This window comes from Marmota monax, unplaced genomic scaffold (genome assembly GCF_021218885.2).
Source record: "Marmota monax isolate L192 unplaced genomic scaffold, Marmota_monax_Labrador192_F-V1.1 WCK01_AAM20220418_F8-fsc00070, whole genome shotgun sequence".
Taxonomy (NCBI): Eukaryota; Metazoa; Chordata; class Mammalia; order Rodentia; family Sciuridae; genus Marmota; species Marmota monax.
In genome coordinates this window covers 121,193-131,225 of record NW_026692116.1, presented here as the reverse complement: position 1 = coordinate 131,225, position 10,033 = coordinate 121,193, and the positions used below count along the sequence as shown (strand labels likewise).

General features: G+C 36.0%; 1 long non-coding RNA gene across 5 annotated transcripts in view; it reads right to left on the bottom strand.

Annotated features, from left to right (window-relative positions):
• Nucleotides 1–7,030: 7,030 nt before the first annotated feature.
• LOC124104368 (uncharacterized) overlaps nt 7,031–10,033 on the bottom strand; it is a 44,155-nt gene continuing 41,152 nt past the window's right edge. For all 5 annotated transcript variants that reach the window (XR_006855412.1, XR_006855415.1, XR_006855413.1 and 2 more), the window contains 2 exons: nt 9,257–9,328; nt 7,031–7,940 (listed from right to left, as the gene is read on the bottom strand). This is a non-coding gene — a long non-coding RNA (uncharacterized LOC124104368). The remainder of the gene's footprint in view (nt 7,941–9,256; nt 9,329–10,033) is intronic.

The window sequence follows — 10,033 nt, the reverse complement described above, 5'->3', positions numbered from 1 at the left end:
TCATTGATTTCACTCATGACTCTTCGTGCTGCTGTTTAGTTAATTTTATTGACCTATTTCAAGGGCTCTGATTGCTCTCTCTGCTGTGTTTATGTCCAGTCTTTTGTTGAGCCACTAAAGAATTCTTCATCACTAATATTGTGCTTTGTGTTTACAGAGTTTGTTAACAGTTTTCACTTTCCTGCTACAAATCCATATCTGTTCATGTATGTTGATCACCTTTCTGCTAGAATCCTTAAACATAATAATTGTAGTGATTTTAGAAGCCCTGTCTGATTGTTCCAAAACTTGTTGGAACAAGTGCTCCTATATCTATGTTTATTTCTTTAAAATAAATATTTTTAACTTCATTTCTCTGTGTGTCTCATAATTATTAAATCATTAATTGCTAAAAAAAAAAAAAAAAACAGTTGAGAATGATACGATAATAGTTGTGCTGCAAATGGACATACCTGTTTTGCTTTAAGATGTTTGGGGACAGGCATGGGTTCAACGTAGTCATACTTCAGCTGGATTTGGGTTTGGTTTTTATGCATAGCTACCTTCAAAGTACCATAAGCCTGAACTTTCACCAGTGACATTCTGCAATGACGTTGATCATTATGTAAGATCTGGTGTGCCAGGGAGTCTCTAGGTATTGCTATCATCTTTCAGTTTGAGCAGACTCTCCATAGTTTTGTCACATGGGCCTTTTCTTTCTTTGTGCTCAACTTCCTGTCTCAGCCTAGGCTGCTTTTACTTGTTACTCAGTTCCAGAATCCTGGTGGGGGCATGAGTTATCTCTTTTCTCCAGGTAGTACATTGTAACTTCAAACCTTGGAAGCCTCTGGGTGTTTCCCAGGGGGTGGGGTGGGGTAGGGGCTTGCCTGTGGCAACCTGACAATGCTCATCTTGTTTTTTTTTTTTTTTTTTTTTAACCAAATGTTCCATAGCAAGGTGTCAAAATGAGACACTCATCCTGTCTGAGTACATTCAGTAGGTGGCAGTACTGAGTGCACTGGGTATAAAACACACACACACACACACACACATAAATTAAAGCAAAACAACTTCTAAAAGATACTGTGACATTTTTTTTTTCCTGGGGTTCAAGTAATAAAATAGAAAAGAACTTCATTTCATTTTAAAAGGCCTCATTAAACTTCATCAATTTAGGAAATTCTTTCTTTCTTTTTTGTACACAAATAGAGCACAATTTTTTTTGTTTCTTTGGTTGTAAACACTGCAGAGTCAAACCATTCATGCAATCATACATGGACACAGGGTAATTATGTCCACCTAATTCCACCATCCTTCCCACCCCTATACCACTCACTATCCTCAGCCCAATCCAAAGTTCCTTCTTTTTTGCTTGCCCATTATGGATCAGCATCCTCATATTAAAGAAATCATTTGGCCTTTGATTTTTGGGAATTGGCTTATTTCGCTTAGCATGATATTCTCCAACTCCATCCACTTACCTGCAAATTCCATAATTTCATTATTTTAAGGCTGAGTAATATTTCATTGTGTATATATAACACAGTTTCTTTATGCATTCATCTATTTTGGGGCAACTAGGTTGGTTCCACAGTTTAGCTATTGTGAATTGAGCTGCTATAAACATTGATGTGGCTGCGTAATTGTAGTATGATGATATTAAGTCCTTTGAGTGAGATAGCTGGGTCAAATGGTGGTTCCCTTCCAAGTTTTCTAAGAGATCTCCATACTGCTTTCCATAATAGATGCAACAATTTGCATTCCCCATCAGCAATGTATAAGTGTACCTTTCCCCCTACATCCTTGCCAACACTTATTGTTGTTGTATTCTTGATAATTGCCATTCTGACTGAAGTGTGATAAAATCTCAGGGTAGTTTGAATTTGTATTTCCCTAATTGCTAGAGATGTGGAGCATTTTTTCATATATTATTTGACCATTTTTTGTATATCTTCTTCTGTGAAGTGTCTGTTTAGTTACTTAGTCCATTTATTGATTGAGATTTTTTTTGGTGTTTTTGAGTTCTTTATTTATCCTGGAGATTTGTGCTCTATCTGATGTGTGTGTAGTAATGATTTTTCTCCCATTCTGTAGGCTCCCGCTTCATGTTATTGATTGTTTCCTTTGCTGAGAAGAAGCTTTTTAATTTGAATCCATTCCTTTTATTTAATCTTGGTTTTACTTCTTATTCTTTAGGAGTCTTGTTAAGGAAGTCAAGTCTTAAGCCAATATGATGAAGATTTGGGCCTACTTTTACTTCTATTAGGTGCAGGGTCTCTGGTCTAATTCCTAGGTCCTTGATCCACTTTGAGTTGAGTTTTACGCATGGTGAAAGATAGGGGTTCAATTTTATTTTGCTGCATATAGATTTTCAATTTTCCTAGCACCATTTGTCAAAGAGGCTATCTTTTCTCCAATGTATGTTTTTGGTGCCTTTGTCCAGTATGACATAACTGTATTTGTGTGGGTTTGTCTCTGTTTCTTCTATTCTATACCATTGATCTACATGTCTATTTTGGTACCAATATTATGCCATTTTTGTTACTATAACTCTGTAGTATAATTTAAAATCTGCTATTGTGATGCCTCCTTTATTACTTTTCTTGCTAAGGATTGCTTTGGCTATTCTCAGTCTCTTATTTTTTCAAATGAATTTCATGATTGCTTTCAATATTTCTGTGAAAAATGTCATTGGGATTTTAATTGGAATCACATTAAATCTGTATAACACTTTTGGTAGTATGGCCATTTTGACAATATTAATTCTGCCTATCCAAGACATGGGAGATCTTTCTATCTTCTAAGGTCTTTTTTAATTTCTTTCTTTAGTGTTCTGCAGTTTTTATTGTAGAGGTCTTCCACTTCTTTTGTTATATTGATTTCCAAGTATTTATTTATTTAATTTTGAGGTTATTGTGAATGGAGTAATTTTTCTAATTTCTCTTTCAAAGGATTCATCAGTGATGTATAAAAATGCATTTGATTTATGGGTATTGATTTTATAAACTGCTACTTTCCTGAATTCATTTATTGGTTCTAGAAGTTTTCTGGTGGAATTTTTTGGGTCTTCTAAATATAGAATCATGTCTTCAACAAATAAAAATTGTTCAAGTTCTTCTTTTCCTATTCATTTTACTTTAACTTCTTTCACCTAATTGCTCTGGCTAGAGCTTCAAGGGTTATGTTGAATAGAAGGGGTGAAAAAGGGCATCCTAGTCTTATTTGAATTTTTACAGGGAATGCTTTTCTCCATTTAGAATGATGTTGGCCTTGTGCTTAGCATATATAGCTATTAAAATGTTGAGGTATGTTCCTACTATTCCTAGTTTTTCTAATGTTTTGAACACAAAGAAGTGCTATTCATATAATTCTTGTCATTAAGTTTATTGATGTGATGAATTACATTTATTGATTTCTGTATGTGAAACAAATCTTGCATCCATGGGATGAACCCCACTTAATATTGGTGCTTTATCTTCCTCAATGTTTTTGTATGTGATGAGACAGAATTTTATTGAGAATTTTTGCATCTATATTCATCAGGGATAATGTCCTAAAGTTTTCTTTCCTTGAAGTGTCTTTGTCTGGTTTTGGTATCAGAGTGATACTAGTCTCATAGAATGAGTTTGGAAGGGTTCCCTCCTTTTCTATTTCATGGAACACTCTGAGGAGTATTGGTTTAGTTCTTCTTTGAAGGTCTCGGCTAAGAATCCATCTGGTCCAGGGCTGTTGGTAGGCTTTTGATGGTGTCTTCAATTTCATTGCTTGAAATTGATCTGTTGAAATTGTGTAGGTCCTCTTGATTCAGTTTGGGTAGATCATATGACTCTAGAAATTTTTTGAAGTCTTTGCCCCATTTCTATTATATTAGAGTACAAATTTTCAAAGTAGTTTCTAATTATGTTCTATATTTTAGTAGTATCTGTCATGATATTTCCTTTTTCATCACAAATTTTAGTAATTTGAGTTTTCTTTCTCTTTCATTCATTAGCGTGGCTGAGGGTTTATCAATTTTATTTATTTTTTCAAAGAACCAGCTTTTTGTTTTGTCAATGTTTTCAATTGTTTCTTTTGTTTCAATTTATTGATTTCAGCTCTGATTTTAATCATTTCCTATCTACTACTGCTTTTGGTGTTGATTTGTTCTTTTTCTAGGGCTTTGAGATGTGATGTTAGGTTATTTATTTGTTGACTTTTTATTTTTTTTAATGAATGAGCTCAATGCAATGAACTTTTCTCTTAGCACTGCCTTCATAGTGTCCCAGAGATTTTGGTATGTTGTATTGGTGTTCTCATTTACTTCTAAGAATTTTTTATCTCCTCCTTGATGTCTTCTGCTATCCATTTGTCATTCAATTGCATATTTTTAGTTTCCATATATTGGAGTAGCTTCTATTTTTTATTTTTTCATTGATTTCTAATTTCATCCCATTATGATCTGATAGAATACAGGGTAGTATCCCTATTTATTTATTTATTTTTTAATTTGCTAAGAGCTGCTTTGTGGCATAATATATAGTCTATTTTAAAGAATGATCCATGTGCTACTGTGAAGAAAGTGTATTTGCTCATTCATGGATGAAATATTCTATATAAGTCTGTTAGGTCTAAATTATTGATTGTATAGTTTCTTTGATTAGTTTTTGTTGAAGATCAATCCAGTGGTGAGATAAGTGTGTCAAAGTCACCCACTATAGTTGTGTAATGAACTATTTAATTCTTGAAATTGAGAAGGGTTTGTTTGATGTATGTAGATTCTCCATTGTTTGGGGCATAAATATTTGTGATTGTTGTGTCTTGTTGATGTATGATTCCCTTTTTTATTCTTTCTGAATAATATCAAATTTCACCATGACATAGTATAATAAGAGTACATTTAACAAGTTGTGATAGCAAAGAATGTTTATAAATTCACTTTAAAGGTGAAATTTCCAATAAGTGTTTTACCACCAACTTAGCCCATTGAAACTAGGATGGACTGATTAGGATACAGCTCTCAAAGTCTAATCGTTTCAGCTCTGATAATTTCTGCATTAACACAGAGCCTTTGGAATACACCTTATATCCAAACCATTATATTCTTCTCCTGTTGCCCAAAAGCTCATGTCCATCTCACAGTGCAAAATGCATTCAGTCCATGACTAACGGTCTTATTATCTTAACTGTTCCAGCATTGCTCAAATGTCCAAGTCCAAAGTCTCATTTGAGACTCTTTGGAAAATATTGGCTGTGAAACTATAAAAACCTAACGCAAGCTACATATGTTCAATAATTAATGGCACAGAGTTGATATTTTCATCCTAAAAGGGAGGAATTGAGGCATAGAAAAAGGGATGGGACCAAAAGAAGATCAAAACCTAGCCAGGCAAATATGTCCTGTATCTCCACGTATAGCTTCTAGGACATATGGTCACAAGATGTGCTCAACTAAGGACTTAGGCAGTCCCATCCTTTTGGACTTACTAGTTGAAGCACATATGGTTCCTCTTTTAGCCAGGCTCTCTTCACATCTGTAGATTTTCTTGGCAGAAAGTTCACATTACTGGCATCTCTTACAGATGGGTCTCTCTTTCAGCTTTGGCTTCACATTTACAGCTATACCCATTGCCCTCTGAGGGTCAGTATACAAGGATTCTGACTCTGCTGCTACACCTTTCATTACTTACCAGATCTGCATTTGAAATCTTGGTGGAAGCCTTCATGATCCCCTAACTCTAGCATCCTGCATTCCAGAAAAACAGAACCTTGTTAATGATGCCAAGGTCTGTTTCCAACCTGTGCAATGCTTGGGCTTGCTGGCTCATGGTTGCAGTGGCCTCTGTATGCCTGGGCAGCTGAGCATGGTGAAACAACTTTCTAGGTTCCCTATGCAAGCAATCTGCCTCCACACTGTGTTCTCAAAGAGATTTTTACTTTTACACCCTTGACCTGCAATGTGTGTGGTCTTAGAAATTTCTGAGATGCCCTCAAACCATTTTTCCTATTGTCTCTGTTGTAAAATACTTAATATCTGAAGTATCTGTTGTAATCTCTTCAATAAGCACAACTTACTTGGCACCCCCCCCCCCTCACTTAGCATGCAATTTTTTGGTTAAACTGCAAGTTTTTCAAATCCTTCAGCTCTGCTTTCTGCTACCAATTCTTACAGTAAATGTGGCCAAAATTTGCCAGCTAAATCCATGCCACTACCTGAATGCTGTGCTACCTTGAAATTCTCTCCACCAGATTTTTAATCTGTCTCTTTTAAATTTAGCCTCATACAAAATTTCAGCACATATCTAAAATATAGGCAAGTTCTTTGCTAGAATATAACATTAGTGGCTTCTAGTCCAATTTTCTAGAGAATTCTCTTTAAAAATCTGCATTTTGGTCTTATTTGTTCCACCAGACTGGCCTGTTAAGCAAGACTTACAACATTCTAAAGCTTCTCCAAACTTTTCCAAATTCCTTTTGTAAAGCAGCCACAAAACTTCTTGAACCACATGGTCAAGTTAGTCAAATAATTACCCACTCCAGGTACCAATTTTTGTGTTTGTCAATTTTTTGTTACTATGATAAGAATACCTGATAAGAACAAGTTAGAGACCCACTTGAGTCATATGTATGAAAGATGATATGTCATGAGCTCTGTAATGTTTTCAACAACCAATAATTAAAAAAGAACAAGTTATAGGATGGAAAGCTTATTTGGGCTCCTGATTTTAGAGATTTAGTCCATGTGGACTGTCATTGCAGTGGGCTTAAAAGAGGAAGAACACTGTGGTCAAAGGCATGGAGGAATGCGGTGGGAGCACTACATCTTTATTTGTGCACGCGAGCAGAGAGAGAGAGAGAAAGGTTAAGGGACCACAGTGACGTTGTACCCACCTCTACCAAACATGCCCCATCTGCCTACATTTAACTACCCAGTCAGTCCATTCTAACTAGGATGGACTGGACTGGGTTATAGCTCTCATAATTCAATCATTGCACCTGTAAGTATCCCTGCATTAACAAAGGATCCTTTGGGTAAACTCATACCTAACCCACAACAAAGCATTATACTTATAAATGCACATGTAAATATTTTTATTGATATGCAAAGAGCATTGTTAGTGACATATGAGTACTTTTTCAGAGAAGGTAAATGTGGAAAGCAAAGACAAGAAATTAACAAAAAATATTAATTTCACAATAATGGATGGACAAAGGTATCAGGAAGAAGTGCAGATAGCCTCATGGTGTGTGGTGCAGGAGAGCTGTACCTCAGGTGGCTCAGCATCTCCATTTGGTCCAGAGACGGCTGTGGGGAGAAAACTTATGCCAGACATTACCACAATGTGCTGCTCCTCCTGATGTGTTCACTTAAGCCTGCAATAAAGACCTCTACAAGGGACACAAGAGTTCATCTTTGTTTGTCAACTTTCTTTTTGTTGCTGTCACCAAATAACCTGACAAGAAAAAAATGTAGAGGAAGAAAAGTTTAATTGTTTCTCGGTTTCAAAGCTTCAGAGCACAGACAACCAAATCCATTGTATCCATTGCTCTGGGCCAATGATGAGGCTGATCACCAGAGTGGAAAGGCATGGCATAAGAAAGCAGAGCAGGCCAGGCACCAGGAAGCAGAGGGAGAGAGTTCTGCTTACCAGAACAAAATATAAACCCCAAAGTTCTCCCACAGTGACCCACCTCTTCTAGCCATTCCATATCAGTGCATCAATTCACTGATTAGGTTAAAGCTTTCATAACCCAATCATTTCACCTCTAAACTGTCTTTCATCGTCTTAAACACGAGCTTTTGGGGAACACCTCATATCTAAAGCAAGATAGCACTTTACCATCATGTCTGAAATGTGTGCTTGTGTTGTTTCTGGAACTGAGGGAACAAACCTCAGTCCTTGCACAGCTATTGCTCTAGGGTCACTTCCTCTTGCCTGCTACTTCCTGTCCTCATGTGCTTCCTGGAGGCTCCTTGCTGAGCACTGTAGAAACAGAGAGAAAAGAGGTTTACCTTTCAGACACCTTAAATGCGAGAATTTGTTTCTTGCATATTTTGGTAGTAGCCATGCTTGAGATTGCAAAGATTCTCTAACATAGAAAAATTCCATCTCATTTGCGCTGGACATCTGTAAAAGTAACACTGATGTTTATTCTCGTTTGTTTATCCTGACCTTTTATAAATGCATTGCATATGCACAAATTACATCAGAACTGCCTGTGGTACTTGTTTCAAATGCAGAAAGAAAAGAGGGAGAGTGAAGCCAGAGAGTTGGAAAGGGGCATGAGAGTTGTTGGTTACTTCAAATATGAGAGGCCAAGACATCTCAGGCAAAAGTTCCCACATCCACATCTTTAGTGAAATCCACTGCACTCCCATGTTCTGTCTGGATAGTCTTACATATGGGAGTGACAGTGTCTTGTCTTCCACAGCTGGGAGGTCATCTTCACCATGCCTGAAAAGTCAAGCTACAGACGTCACACAACAACCCAATATGGCCTCAGTCTCTCCTTGAAGCCATTTAAGTGTCTCTGGAATGAACTGAGAATTAGACCTTGATCTGCTTTTTCTTCAGGAAAATATGTACTGAACAGGGATATGAGAAGGATTTTGAGAGTCTAGACATGTTGTGAGTCTTTATTTTAGTGCTCACAAAGTAGATGTGTTTCATTTGTGTAAATTGAGTGAGTTGTACATTTATGAACTATGCACTTTTCCTTATTTATATTTATGTTTCAAATAGTTTATTTAAATCTTATTTAGGAATGAATCTAACTAAATTTGCCAGGCTATACAAGATCATTATTCAATATTCCTGAGAGATTTAGGGTTAACAAGTGAAAAAGAAATCTAGATAATGTATTATAATATCCTGTAGTTTTAAGATATCATTTCTCCCCACATTTATCTTTAGATTCAATGCAATTCCAAACAAAATTCCACTGGATGTTTTGGGTGAAGCTTTATTTAAAATTTATAGAAAATGCAAAAGCTGGGGCTGGGGGTGTGGCTCAAGTGGTAGCACACTCGCCTGGCATGCACGGGGCACTGGGTTCTATCCTCAGCACCACATTAAAAATAAAATAAAGATGTTGTGTCCACCGAAAACTAAAAATAAGAATTAAAATTTTTTTCTCTCTCTCTCTTTAAAAAAAAAGAAAATGCAAAAGCTCAAACATTGTTATTCCATTTGTGAATAAAAACAAAGACTAGAGAGTTCATGGAGAACAGTGCTGTTGCAAGTACAGAGCAACAGAGCAGTACAGCTGAGCAGAGGGCACAGAACAGGTTTACACTTACATGGACAGCCAAGTCACTGCAATTACAGGGAGAGGATAATCTTTCTCTAAATGGTTCCAGGCTAGCTTATATCTGTATGTGAAAGAAATAAAACTCAATTAAATAATACTCCTGGCATTCAGGGAAAAATCAATTTTAGGTGAATGTTAGATCAAAATGTGAAGGAAAACCAATTTTTTCAGAAATTGTCAAGATATTCTTTCATGTCTTCTAGGTTGGGAAATAGGACAGAAAAGCACTAAATGTAAACAAAGAATATATCAGTTTAACTATATTAAAATGAAGAACTCTTATTCTTCAAAGACAACATTAAGAAAATGAAAAGGCAAACCAAAGATTAACAGAACACACACACACACACACACACACACACAACTCAAAACTATACACTCACTGGATTCATGCCAATTTAAAGTTCTGGCACTGTGAGAGGTGGTGAGTATGTGAAACATTGTAAATTGTTATTCTTTCCTGGTGAGAATATAAATTGGGAAAGTTGTACTGATGTAATTATCTACCCTGAAATGAACAAATACACACTATGTAACTAAATTGTTCTCCTCCTAGGTACATATAGAAACATCTTATTATTACTGAACTTAACAACTTGAATAAATCTAAAAATGTAATGATGAACCCACATTGTAAAACATCACAAAACAGCAGTGTAACTCAGTTCATATAATTACACACATGAGATAATAGCAAGTTGTGGTGTTGAGAGATAAGTTTCTTGATTAGTTATGTTAGTACCAAACAAGTTTCCCCAAAACTTAG